Raw genomic sequence first — 15,056 nt, 5'->3', positions numbered from 1 at the left:
ACCTTGAAGACCTTCCTGCTCAAGGCTTGCTGCACTGTAGTTGACTGTGACCTCTGACCTGCCTGCCGGTGGAGGGAAGTTAAACCAAAAGCTCTGTGATTGCACTACTACTACTATTACTGTACTACAGGCCCTCACTTATATACTGAATCTATCCTGAATTTCTTGGCTGATAAATTTTAAGCTCAGGTAAACAGAGACACTAATGAAGCTTCATTTGCCGTTTCAAGTTTTCATTTACCACCTCAAGATTCTGCCCGAGACAAATGATTGCACTCACCGGCCAATCAGAGGGTCGCGTCCTCTAAAACATCCCAGCATGTACCCTGCTTATTTCCCTTTTCCACCCAAACACACTGAAGACAGACTGTATCATGAAGACTTGGCACTAGAATGACTTTGTCAGCTGCCTCCTAGCAGGAGAGAGACTGAGACACAGGTGTTCTGAGGACACGCCTTCGCTCATCAGGTATGAGTTCATGCGATGACACAGGAACGTCCTACAGCCAGGTTTTTCCCAAGCCTGGTTCAGATATCCATAGCTGCGTTTCCACTGCAGGAGTTTCTGGTAAAAGGAGGGGGTAGGAACTTCTACAGGAACCGTCCTCTCACTCGGCCCTCTCGGTGGCCGTGTCTCCGCTGCAGAAAGGACCCACCGGGCTCTGATGGCGACGTGCAACAGTTTCGATCATTGCGAGGTCGTTGTGCAGCGTTTTGTTTTGTTTTGTTTTTTTACTGCTCTTGTTGTTGTTTTTTTCTGTCAGTGTAGACGCTTTCTTTAAAAAAAAAAAGCCGCCTCGATCGTCACGTAATCCCGCGATCGCCTATTTACCACTCTTTTTTTTTTTACCAGGCCTACTGCTACTCTCGTCTTTTACTGAGTTATTCTCTCTTTTTTCCGGCCGTTTTCCGTTTTTAGTAACGTTGGGTTGTAAAAAAAAAAAAGCGTTACATGATCCTGCTTTGTGTCTGACCAATCAGCACGGAGTAAATCTGACTTCTTCAGGGCCGATCCAAGTACCTACCCCCAGGCAGGGACTCCGTTCGGCCCTGTAAAGGTTCCTGTAAGCGGCCCTGTGGGGAAGGTTCCTGCAGTGGAGACACGCACCAACAGGGCTGGCCCCGTAAAATTACCCCGAAGTTCCTGCAGTGGAAACGCGCCTCATGAGGGAGCCATTGCAGGTTGTGGATGCCTGATTCTGGACCAGTACCCTCTGGTTGCGCAGTTAAGAAGGGAAAGACTGAATGAGCTGGGCTGACCATGCAGTGTCATACTCAAAATGTGTGGCCCCCTCTGCTGGGCTGGGCACATAGACACATTTATGGCAGAATGCTTTGAAAGTGGTGAAGTGGATGTTAGAAGATGAGGGATTGTCATTTATCTGAGACATTTCCTACTTTCACAACCTCATGTAGCTCTATAAGCAAATTTTTTGTTTGTCAAATATAACAGGCAAAAAATGAATACATATCGGACCACGTGCAAAATAGCATTTTTCTAGTTCATGAACTGAAAAGAGAAAAAGGAATTGCTTGAAAAAGATTGCTTTTTCTTCAGGACAGACATAATATCAAATTAAGCACCTCAAATCTACTGGTGTAATAACATTAACAAGAGTCCATCTCTATGTAAGATTTGCTTATTGATTTACATGTTCAGGCAACATCCATTGAACCAGGCAGTGAAATGAAATGTATTTGCTATATGTATAAGGAGAAAATAAACTCCAAAATTCGAACTCTTTTTTTTTTTACAAACAACTATAGGCATCTTCTGTGTAACATCTTAACCAGAATGAATAAGGAATTCATTTAGTTGTTTCCAGTGACAGAACTAGATCATGTATAGAGTGGGATACTATCCTGGATGAAGGTAATGAGGCATTTCTTGAACCAGGTCAGATCATTACTCCTGAGTGTTTCAGTAATCTTCTAACAGAGCACACATATTAGTTATTTAAATCCTTGGTCATAAATATAATACAGTGGAGCGGGATTCATCATTGCTTAGTGCCCACCCCATGTGGAGGAGGAGGAGGAGGGGGAGGGGGAGGAGGAAGGGGCATCAATACTATTTAATCTTCCTAAAAGGTGTATTTTGCGAGTTCCCAATAAGTCATTTTATTTGAGTGCCATTAGGCGGTCGGGCTGTTCCTCTGTCTCTTTTTGTACCTGAATTATCTGACCACTCAGTGTAGACAGTCATCAATGAGGCAGTGACTCATCCTCTCTCTCTCTCTCTCTCTCCCTCTCCCTCTCTCTCCCTCTCGCCCTCCCTAATCCGAAATATGACTTAAAACCACACATGACGTCACCGGGCCTGTGTGATTCAATCAGGAAGCCCTCAAGGACAACCAATGTTAATTTCATCTACACAGGCATGCTGTGCTGTGACCAGCAGCGCTCCACTCCCTCAGTTCTCCCTCTCACCTCTGTGATGAGAGTCCATAGAGTCTGCAGGAATGTATACAAATACATATTTCTGCTTCCGCTTTCCATTTCTGAGGCAAACTACAGTACATGTATCTGCTGCTTACTTTGCATTTAGCTCTTCAACCAGCTACAACACAGAAAATATTGCTCACATGATTAAAGATCATGATGAATTGAGAAAAATGCTCATTTAGGAGCATTATTTTATTCCTTATTATATACTATATTAATGCTCAGTAAAATGAGTAATAATGAAATATGTTGTAACAAAGAACCAGCATGGGATAGTTTACTGCATACTGTATCTTTGTTAAATTCATTTTGCTGGTGACATTTCTGTAATTTTGCTTTAGTGAGGCTTTGGAAACTGTCCAATTAAATGCTGTATAACATAAATTCTACTACTTTTACAATTAGATATTCTGTAAAAGAGACTTCATAATCAAAGGGAGAAAGAGCGTCAAAGTCTTCATATTTCTCAAACGTTTCATTCATCATTTTAACCATTTTAATATATCACAGATGGTGTAGAAATGTCTCAGAAATAATCTAGCAAGTGTTTTTATTAATTCACTTATTTATTTTAGAAAAAGGTTGTAACTAAACTAAATCTAAGTTGATTTTTTCCCTGATGATGTGGGATGTTATTATATTCAAATACAGGTCAAAATCTAAGTTTGCGCACCAATAAGATCCATTAAGTATTTTTTAATCTACCTTTATTCATAGTACAAAATTCCACTGTATTATCAAGCGTTGCTCTTATCTCTACTTAGTTGGATTCATTCTCTCTTATTTGTTGCAGTGCACGGGGACATACTGTCTCAATGTTATCTAGCCTTACTGTTTGTCTTTCCTGACAGTCTGCTTCTCCCTGATTTCAGTGGAAAAACATTCCTGCCTCTTAGGATCCATTTGTGTTTGTGTGTGTGCTGGTGTGTCAGTGCGTCAAGTTGCGATGGTACAAGGAATCTGCCCTGTATAACACCGCCGGTCGACAGGAAGCACATTCCGCTCCTTCCTGTTTGTGGCCCTCTCTCACTTCCTGGCAAGTGTCTGATAACTTAGAAAACCACTTAATCACCCTTTTGCCCAACTCCTGCCAGCGGACTAAAATAATTGGCAGATGACCTCATCAGCATGTATTTTAGGTATGCATCATTTTTGGACCTTTCGGAGGAGATTATGATGATAACACGGTAGATTATAGCTGCTGCGCAGCAATGGGTCGGGTCCGGGCTAATTCTGAGCAACAAACAGGAGAATAGGAAGACAGGACAGTTGTCCTTATAATGTTCAATTTGCATCAGTTGAGGATTGAACCCACAACCCGTGGAACCAAAGACCATTGTCTATCGCACTGAGCTAATTGGCAAGTGGCAGTTTAACAGTGGCTTCACAAATTGAGTAAGCCATTCACTGTCGTGCAGGCAGATTTGAAACCACAGTAAAAAGAAAAATCCGTTTTTGAGGTAAAATTCTGATATGTATTTGTTAAACATCTACTGTGACTCTAAGATGTTAGGAGCCTTCGCACATGGTCCAGTCCAAGCTATTTGGATTTTTAAATTTAGAGGCTTGCTGTGATGCAACAGTACAACTGTCTTGTGTTTCGTGTTGAGGACATCTGACATTTTGATCTGTCATCATCATCATCATCATCATCATCACCCTTGCTGGGTCTCGAACTCACAATCTCTGACACCAAGAACCAACTCTTAACTTGCTGAGCTAATTAAGTGAGACCTGCTGTGTAGCTTCATATATCCACTCAGGTGAGTCAGTGCCCGGGCAGCTGTTGTGATGAAATGGTCAAAATGTCAGAAATTCAGTTATCTGAACAAAAATCTGATAATACATAAATTGCATCTTGACAGCATGGAAATGTTGGTGATTTGTTTTTAATGATAAGTGTTTTGCTTCATAAGAGAAAATCTGATGTTTAAAAATTCCACTCTCACATTGACTGCAGTTGTTCCCATGAGAGCAGAATTCAAAATGTTCTCACAAATTCAGTTTTTGAATTAAAATTCTGATATTTGCTAAACTTCATCAAACATGACTCCAGAATATTCTCATTTTTTTTCAGGAAGATTGAAAATGTATTTAGCAAGAATTGGATGGTATATGTTTACAGTAGTGTTTACAGTCAAACGTTTTCATGCACTGTAGGCTCAATTTTTGCTTAATCAAAAATCCGAGAAACAAGTTTTGTGGAGGACAGTCTGGAGATGCTCTGTAGCAAGTTTGGTGACAATTGAGCAAAAATTGTGGGAGGAGATACATTTTAAAAGTTTTACAGTTATTGAAAAAAAAAGAGTGATGGACTTTGTAATGAGTTTAAGTTGACAAAAGTTTCAGCAGTATTGAGGCTACATTGTGGTGAAGTTTCAAAACTTTAGCATCTACCGTTGGTTTGGTAGGAATTTTCAAAGTTTTTAAATTTAAACGCTTATTGTGCCCCCCCTAGGAGGGGGGGGCACATGTCCTTGGAGTTGAGTACATCTGGGTTTGGATGTTTCTGTAAAGTTTGGTGACTTTTCGCCCATGGGAAGTATGACTTCCTTGGAAGAAGAAAGAAGAAGAGGAAGAAGAAGAAGAAGAAGAAATAATTCCTAGGAATACAATAGTGTCCCGGCAGCTTAGCTGCCCAGACCCTAATGATGATGAGTCACATCATGAAGCTTCAGTGTATAAGACTGATCTGAAATGAAGAAAGATGATGCTGATGAGCAAATGAGCATGAGTCCAGCAGCGAGATGGGTAATTCTCACAACCAGCTGACAAGTCAATGAATCGGCCTTTCGTTCCTTTGTGATGCTTCATTACGAAAACAATCTGACTGAAACTTAACAGAAAGCATCTCTTTAGGTCTACTAATAGTGCTTTAAAGGGACAACAAGGAGTTTTGGAAAAGCAAAGTGTTTTCACACTACATTTCTACATTACACACTACATTCAGTGTGGCAGCTCCCACTCCGTGGAACTCGCTCCCACTTCATCTGCGCCAAGCCCAAACCCTGGAATCCTTCAAATCCCTGTTGAAGGGGCACCTGTTCTCTCAGGCCTTCGCCTGCTAATTTGTTGTCCTGTCTTGTGTCATTGTTAAGCGTCCTTCTTGTGTCTTGTGTTATTGTTAAGCATCCTTGGGTGTCTTGAAAGGCGCTATATAAATCGAAACTATTATTATTATTATTTATGAGCCTCCACGCGCACCGTGAAATTCTTTGACCGGCGCAAGACAGACTCGTGTTTTCATTCATCAAGAATTAAAGTCAGAGGTTGGAAGACGATCACATACCGCCATAGTTCCGACCATAAACGCCGATTCGGCGGCGTTATTCTCATGACTTGCCGGGCAGCGTCCGCGAAACCGAAAGTAAGCAAACGCTGGTCGGCTCGCCCAGCATTTCCGCCACCACTAATAATAAAATAACGATAGAGACAAAACAATACATTTATCGAAAATGGGCCCATTAACAAGTGTGGGTAACGTAGATTCATCCACATTAATATGAGACTTTTTTATTGTCGCAGAATTTTTCGTTCTGCAGATAGAGAAACTCCTCGTTGTCCCTTTAATGTAGCACTAGCACTACATTCATCCAACCTACTTCACCTCTGAACATGATCCAGCCAGTGATATATTTCCCATAATGTAATTTGATGTAATTTCTAGGAGGAAGGAATGACTCCTGCTCATGTTGTGCAACCAGTCGGTTGGCTGTTCTAATTATCCCATATGCAGATGTTCAGACACACTGTAATCTAATGACTTTAGCCCTCTGCTGAGTTTGTCCTCAGCTTGTCCACTACTTTGGTTTATGATAAAACTGTTCCCGTATACACCGCCAAAGTCAACTTTGGGAAGGTGGTTTAAAACTTGTTTCAGACCATTCCTGTTCCCATCCACCTGCTTGTAGCATGTTGGTGTCTTTGTGAGCATGTTAACATATTGATGTAAACATTTAGGTTAGAGAGCCGCTTGTGTGGTCCCATATTACCAACTATTTAATACTGTCTGTGGCGCATTACACTGTGTTAATGCTTTGAGTGAAATCTGTACAAGGAGCCTATAGTCTCATTTTTTAAATTAGTACTCCTTCTCATCTATACATGACGCAGAGACATCATCACCACCATTATTCTCATTATCATTATCAGTTTCATTATTATTAATTGTAACGGTACTGTAATGAATGCATTTTTCCTATGACTACATCCTGGTATTTACTGCTCAGTGTACAGTGGAGGTGTTGTCGAAGCAGCCAGACAGGCAGACACGAGAGGAATGGCTGAGTCACAGTCAGTCCCCAGGTTTGTTTGAGTTATCGTCGGATGGAGTTGAGGGGGGGGGTTGGAAGACGTCCAGTGATTGTGAGGGCCAGCCGTTGTGTGGCAGCCTCACTTCCCCAACTCAAGTGGCCAGGGAGATAAAGAGACCGGGGGGGACATGCCAGCTGGACCCCACTGAGTAGCAGTCTGGGACCTAAATATAAACAAACCCGTGGGCTATTTGACATTAGTAACATTGCATTTTACTTGTGTGCTGCAGCATGTTCAGGTTTGATTTTGCTTAAAGAAAATATTATGAATGTGACTATTGATTGGAAAGTGGGTTTTATTGGCATTGATTTTCATTCGTTTGCCAAGTACACTTTGTCAGTCCCAATATTTTAGCCTGTGAGGTTACAAAATGCAGCTGTAATTGACCAGCATGAACAGACACAGCCGTTGCGTATGTGATCAAGATGCTGCCACAGCATCTTATGGGAAAAGCGACACATATGCACAACTCAAGTCTAGACAGGAAGACATATGAGGAGGTGGGAGGAGAAGGGAAGCACTAATTAGAGTGAGATTAAAGTTATCTTCATTTATCTATGAGTTTGTAGACTTCATCATGGTTGACTCCCTTTCCCGAAGGAGTAAACACAGGAAGATGCTGCTAATTACTGTCTGTGATGCTAAAGAGCCACCGATAGCAGCGCTGATTGGACAGATTAATCATCTGAGACCAAGAGGTTGCAGTGCTGATAATTTGGTTTGTGAATGTCACAGTGCGAAAGTGTGGTAGCAAATTGTCAAACTCTCTAAACGCTCTAAACTATTTCAACAACTGATTGCCATGAAATTTTGAACAGACACTCATGGTCTCCAGAGGGAAAAACGTCATGTCTTTGGTGATCTCCTTATCCCTTAATTTATAATCCAGTGCCATCATCGGGTCAAAGCTTGAATTTGTCTCAGTTGTTGTTTTATGACCAAATTGTCACAACAGACATGGCATTCCCATCAGCATCTGCTCTACTTTCTGTTTGTTGCTACTGTAGGATGTTAGCATGGAAAGACACCAACCTTTTTTTAATTATTATTATTTGTACTTATAGGCCTTTTATCGATAGAATAGTCGAGAGAGAGACAGGAAATGGGAGGCAGAGCGAGGGGGAATGACATGCAGCAAAGGGCCACTGGAGTCGGGATTCGATACAGGGCCAGCAGCAAGGACTATGGCAGTGCTTTTCAACCTTGGGGTCGGGACCCCATTTGGGATCGCCTGGAATTCAAATGGCGTCGCCTGAAATGTCTAGTAATTGATTAAAAAAAATTACTGATAAAAATATTTTTTTAACTAATTATTATTCTTTTTAAAATTATGATTAAAAACAACACACACAATCTTAAACAACTGTATTCTATACTTTCACTTTCTCAAATATAAATTGAGTTCAAATTAAATGCAGCATATAAAAATATCTGAGCTGGCGCATCTTGATTGACGGCCGTGATCACGTGACTGATCGCGGGGTCGCTAGGCCTCCGCATATGGGGCACCTGCTCTACCAACTTTTCTGACATCCTCATTCTCAGACATGCACTGACTAGACTATAATAGACAATATATGTTATATATGTGATAGACTTGTGACCTGTCCAGAGTGTACCTTACCCTTGCCGTATGTCAGCTGGAATTAGCTCCAAGGGCTCATTACAACCCGCTTAAAGATGAACTAAGCAGGATTTCTCCCGTGGCTATGCTACATTTTTACTTTAATTAAAAAGCTCCAGAGTAATTATGATCGTTAACTACATGACTTGTGACTTGTTACAGTGACAACGGAGGCTCTCTGTCTTCACCTGGCGTCTCACGACTGAAAACCAACCTTGCAACATCAGTGTAGTACCTGGCCGCCGCCCCCGTGTCCCAGCTCTCGCCTCTGCACACCGCGACACAAACGCGCTCCGTAATCTTTTGTTCATGGCGGTTAAAACACATGCGCTGTAACATCGTATGTGCTCTGTAACGTTTTCCACTGCTCCATTTATGGATTTTTCGCCGGCTTCGCCGTGCTAAACAGATGCACATGGGCGAGAGGAGCGTAACCGAAACAGCAGAAAAGCGAGCGGACTTGCATAGTTCCCCTTTAATATTTTGAATGACCAGTACCTTTAACATTAAAATCTGTTTTCTCCCTCACAGGTTGCACAGCAACTGGTCCAGGGCCTGCTACCGAAGCAGTTTCCATTTCAGTGCAACAGTCCTTTAATTAGACAAAAATAGGAAGTAGCCGTGCGGTATTTGAGAAGTGGTTTCCTGTTGGGACTGGCTGCAGGCGGCACAGATCCAATCCTGACTTCTGCTGTGTGTGCCCACTCTCAAAATGGATCATATTATTATTATCAGCATCTTGTGTGGGAAAACATATGGTAGCGCTCCAGTGAGCAAAAATTCCTTTAGGAAATGTTTCCGTGACCTTAAATGACTATGTTGCTTTTTAAGATATGTCCCTATGGTGTTTGTGAGGGAGGCTGGATGATGTGTTTGAAGAGGGGAAGCTGCCTTGGCAGAGGAGGTGGTTGTCTGGTATAGAGCTATTTAATCAGGAGGAAGATCACATACTTGTGAAAGTTTATCTTCCTGTGGTCATTAGCTGAGACTGTGGGACAGAGCGACTGCTACAGACTTTAGGTGCTTCCCACAAGGATGAAGGGAGATTGCTGAATACCAGAGGGAATGTCACTGAGTGCATTTAATCAAGACCTCTACTACATTTCTTGGTGCTTGTGCTAAAGTATTTCCATCTTCTGTTAATTCATAGACTTCTTATCAAATGCATCTTCCTAGGAGATTTAATCCAGGAGATAAAAATCTGATGTAATGACATGCAGTACAATACCGTAAGAAGCAATACATTACTCCAGATTTGACTGCCCAACAGTAAGGGTCACAGACACGGTATGTTAAACTTGACACAGTATGTTAATGGTGTTGTCTGCAACAGCAACAACAGTACATGAATAGAATAAACTGTGAATTCTGACAGGGGATGTAAGTCCTTTTTTGAATTTCTAAATCTAATCTATTTATCATATTTGTTAAATCCACGATAGGCTTGAATGTAGGTCCTTAACTTTTGATTTCATACTACTAAATATTTCTTGACTGTTCTGTCGCTCCTTTTACTTTAGTAACCACCACTGCTGAACACCCTTCATCTTCCTATCTTAGCCTCCACCTCTCTTTTTTTCTCCCCTTTTCCATCTCCCACTCCTCCATCTCTGCAGACCACCTGCTTCCCTCTCTGGTTTAAATACAACTCGGCCCACTCAGCCTAAACAGCTTAAAACACTTAAGCTGAGTTATTTCACCTTCTCTGGCCTCCCTCCTTCTTGTTTTCTGTCTTCATCAAAACAGCATGTCAGTGGATTCAGAAGCTCAGCTAATTGCTTATAATTTCACTTAGACACGCACTCGTCCAGTCCAATGCTTCACTCCTCCAGACGGCAATCTCAATCTCTGCCATACTTGTTTCCTCCCTTCCTCTCCTCTTCTCTTTCTTTTATTCTTTCCCCATGAGACATGATTTACTTGTGTCACGGACAAGGACATCTGCCTATTAGCAAGTGCCACTGACGTAGGCATCACCATCCCCTCCTACTTATTATCCCTCTTCCCTTCATCCACCTTCTTCTCCCACTCCTCCTCCTGCCTTACTCAAATTGGGGTCACCAACCTTCATCGTGCAGGCTGGTGAATCATCAGTGGGACTCACACTCGCACTAGGAGGAAGGATCCTGCCCGCCCAGGATACTTCCGTCCTCCTTCCCAAATTACCAGGGTAACCCGACATTGTCTGCTCTCTACTGTCACATCACTCTGTCGCACAAAGAGAGGAATAAAGAAATAGGGAGTGGAGTGGAATATGAATGAGGGATGTGGCGGTTAAAGGGAGCGAGGCCTTGTGAAAGATACTGTATCATTTGTACGTCTTAATTTCAAAGCTCACCACCTTTTTCTTGCTTCATCAAACAGCTATTGAAGTGTTATAATACACTTAGCGGTTACACAAGTACTCAAACCAGCCCGGATGGTATGAGCCATATACGAGCCATATGATTGGCTGACCAGACAATGAATAGGCAGGTGCACAGGTGTTCCCAGTGTACAGTCACCCCATTAGTACTCAGCATTCAGAACCATCACAGAACATAGTGTAGCTACATGTTGTATGTAACATGATATTCATACAGGAGTTTTCCTCCAATCACAGACCAATATTTCACAGAACTGTGAAAATGAATTTCCCCTCAGGGATAATAAATCATGAATCTGAATCTGAATATTATATTATGCAAACCCAAGGATATCTTTATTAACCATAACTTGTTTATCTGACTTTAACCATACTTTAACATACAACAGATGGTGTTCAGTGATTCTGGTTGATCAGACCTAAGCTCAGGGTGAAGTTGGATGTGTTGTGTTGTTGTCACAGAACTTTGTTTTAGTGGGGAGCAATAAACGTCCTTTATTACAGTAACAAGTGAAATAAAACTACTTAAGGGAGATGTCAGTATAGAGTGTGCAAGCTCACAAAAGGTCATAGAGAGATTGAAGTGGCAATAAAAAAGAGCAAAAAAAAGAATAACTCCATTCATTTGCATTAAAGTCAAATGCACACTTATCCATCCACACTCAATTACATCACCAGCCTCAATATCGTCATTACCATTCCCCACTATTCCTCTGACATAAAGACAGCACGATTTCCTGCTTTCTCACTCCCTGAATATGAATGTTGTTCACAGGGATGTTGGAGCCTGAAGTCTCATGTCAATATATAATCAGTAGTACAATCAATGTTACATTTCTGCTGTGAACAGTTTGGAAAGAGATAATTTCTTCAGTCGGGCAAATAAAACCAAAATAAATATACTTGAAATGTTCTTTTTGTAATTTTGGTGAACTGGACCTTTCATTTTATAGACATTAGATGATAGTTACATAATAATGAATAATAATAAATAAATACATTTGTCATCTTATGATCAGGGAATCAAAAAAACATATAAATGTTATGTTCTTCAATTTAACTAAACTCACTGAGAATCAGGCTGTTGTTTTTCTTCAGCCCCCGCCAGTGCACAGTGTTTATAACTAGGCAGATGTAGAGAACCGCAGGGCTGTGTGTGTGTATATGTTATGTGTGTGTGTGTGTGTGTGTGTGTGTGTCTGCATGTGTGTGTATTCACAGAGGCAAAAGGTCAGCTTTGGCTTGGTCCTCAGCGTGTCAACTAGGCTGGAGCTTATTTGCTGATGCTATCTTGTGTGTAGGAATCTGAGTAAACGGAGAGGCAAGATAACAAGTAGAGAACATCTTCATTCTCCCATTTCTTCTTATGTTGACTTCTGATGCCCCCGAAAGCCTAATTTCTCGGGCCAATCAACACCAAACTCCTCATCCTGCCTTCTCTCTTACATCTCTCATCTGATGCAAAAATCTTTATTTAAAATCTTTTTCAATTCAGAAACCCCTCTTTATCTGTTTGTGTCTCAGTCTCTTCTCCATTCGCCATGCCAGAGAATGTCTGACTTGAGTGCCCTTTTCCTGTTGTAAAATTGCCAGATCTCTGTCCTTAAACGCAGTCCTGTTCTCCTTGCTCAATATATCAATGGACACAGCTGTCCAGACTGCACAGACGGCCACATCCTGCCAACGATAGTAACCGAGAGATGAATCACTTGATTACTTTATTCAAACCAGAGATTCATTCATTTCAGCTCAAAATGAACACATGGCAGTGCAGCAACAGGGCATACCAACTTCCTGGGCATACAGACGTTCATGCAGTTGCTTGTTACGTGTTTGGATTTTTTTTTTCTTTCATACAGACAGAATTTGGAAATGTGTCTGACCCTACGACCTGTTTCGTGGTCTAAGGAGAGTCTGGGCTGCATGGCGTGACACCGAAGGCCACACCTGGACACATCTGGACCGGGGAGGGCAGCCCTGCTCTGACCCCAACACATCTGGAGCTGACACACTCAGAGACAGCGAGGAGATGCATAAATAACACTCACACGTATGTACAGTATGTTCTTCATGGGAAATACACAAACGCAGACAGGCATGCAATTCTACAAAACATTCTCGTACATGTGTGCTCTGAGCATGTGTATTCAAATGCAGAAAGACAGAATGTATGTTAAGTCACGTAACCACACGCACACACACACAGGCACAGAGACTCCAGATGCAGCTGGTCCGTACCTCCATCTCATGAGTTGTGAGCCTGCATTTTTATTTTATGTATGAAAGGAGACTTGTGTTTTATAACACTGTCTCAGGGAGAAATATGAGCAGGTGTTGCAGCTGTTCAAGGGGCATTTTAACCTCCCAGAGGAGCCCACTAACAGTGTTGGACAAGACATCCTCCCTCAGGGTCAGCCCAAAGACACAAAATCATCTGTGCTGTAAAGTGCATGTGGATGAATGACTGGTCATCTTCTCCAAAATCAGTAGTATTAGTCTTTCAAATTGTGTTGGTTTGCCTGAGGAGTGATGCAGTTTGGTACTCACACATAGTGTCACGTAGTCTGAAGGTCAAGACTGAACTTAAGTGCCTAACATTTACGCCAAAAGTCCCAAAAAGTAACAGCTTTGGATCTTACGTCAACAGATTAATCTCCAGGCCAAATGAGCAAATACCTTAGCTCAAAAAATAATAGATGACCATTGTTTCAAAACAGATTGTGGTTTTGGGATAAAGTTAAGCTGTTATTGCTGGTATGTGAACATCCTGCAAACCAAATAAGGCAATCATCATAAACAGTAGTAAAGCAAAGCAAAGCAAAGCAAAACTCCATTCATCAATTTACAGTATAGCACATGCCAGGTGGAAGTACAATGTGCTGCACAAAGCGTTAATTATCAAGGAAGTTGCACACTATCCACAAAAAAAAAATAGTGGGTAGTGTAAAACATGTAGAGATGTTTATGAGTATTTGAGACCAACAGTCAGTAAAAAGTGTGTAAAATAAAACTATTAATACATTTGTGTGTAATTGAAAAATAATAATGTGTAATTATGTGATGCTATGAATATTTCAAAGCACATAGTATAACGTCAGTAAAAATATTATTACAAGTTCTGTACATTTTACATTTTATTGTTTTTTTTATTCTATTGTTTTATTCTGTTCTTGTTCTGTTAAAAGTCTGATCTGTTTAGTCAAAAATGTTTCTCTCCTTTCAAGCTGATTAGTAAACAGGTTACCACAGTTAACAAGCCAGTAACATGCATTTCATGGTGGTAAACAGTGAGATATACAAAGTAGCCTGTTATATATCCTACATGGCCTCGGCATGTTGACACGGTTGTCATGCCTCATCTAATCACAAGAAGCCTACTAAGCTGCTGTTTAGCAAACGTTTTCTTAATGTTTTCGTAAATCATATCAAGAGCTGCATTTATCATACAGTAACCCTCTGAGTCCAGTCCTGTTTCTCTCTCTTTACCATTTACCACATTTCATTACATTTTAGGAAAGATTGCTGCTCCTATACACATTACATTCCTTCAGTCAGTCTTGTGGTCTCTGTGCTTCACAACCAGCAGACTCTGAACCCAGTACAAACTCCCACTGAAACCACATCCCAGACTGGACTGGGTCTCTCTCTCTCTCTCTCTGTCACTCCTTTACCAAATTCCCTCTCTCTCTCTCTCTCTTTTGTTTTGTTTTTTTATTATCACATGACCCCCTTCACATCTTCTTTATAGCCCTATCTGGGACTCCCACTCTCCACATTCCTCTCCCTGTCATTTCATTTCAACTTCTGCTTGTCTTTCTAATACCCTCTGTGTTTCACTTCAGCTGTGGCTCATCCACTATCTTCTACTCAAGCACTCTGGCATCTTCAAAATCACTCCCACCCATCCTTCTCCTACTATAAACTGTTTGCATTGCTGTACGTTGTCATGGCGACGGGCTCGGCCAAGGGGTAAGCTGCAGGTGTTCCTGTTTGGGTTTGACGGCGCGGAACGTTCAGCGTTTCTTATTTTTAGTCTCATGGAGAGCTCGGCTGTTTGTGGGTTGAGTGGGTCACTCGTCTATTTGTTTATTTATTTCAAATGGCCAATCACCAGGCCAGGTTTGTGTCAACATGGAGGGCCAGCTTCCTGTTATTACTGACCACACACACACACACGCACACACACACACGTATGCATTCACAAACCTATAATATGTCTATACTGTAATTGTGTGGCCACATGCAAACACACAGACAGACATATGTGCTGTGTGTGCATCAACTTTTCTATATTTGAAATGTGCACAA

This window comes from Trachurus japonicus, chromosome 13, assembly GCF_045865225.1.
Source record: "Trachurus japonicus isolate A0001 chromosome 13, Traja_1.0".
NCBI lineage: Eukaryota > Metazoa > Chordata > Actinopteri > Carangiformes > Carangidae > Trachurus > Trachurus japonicus.
The sequence above is the reverse complement of the archived record's forward strand: the minus strand, read 5'-3'. Positions refer to the sequence as shown.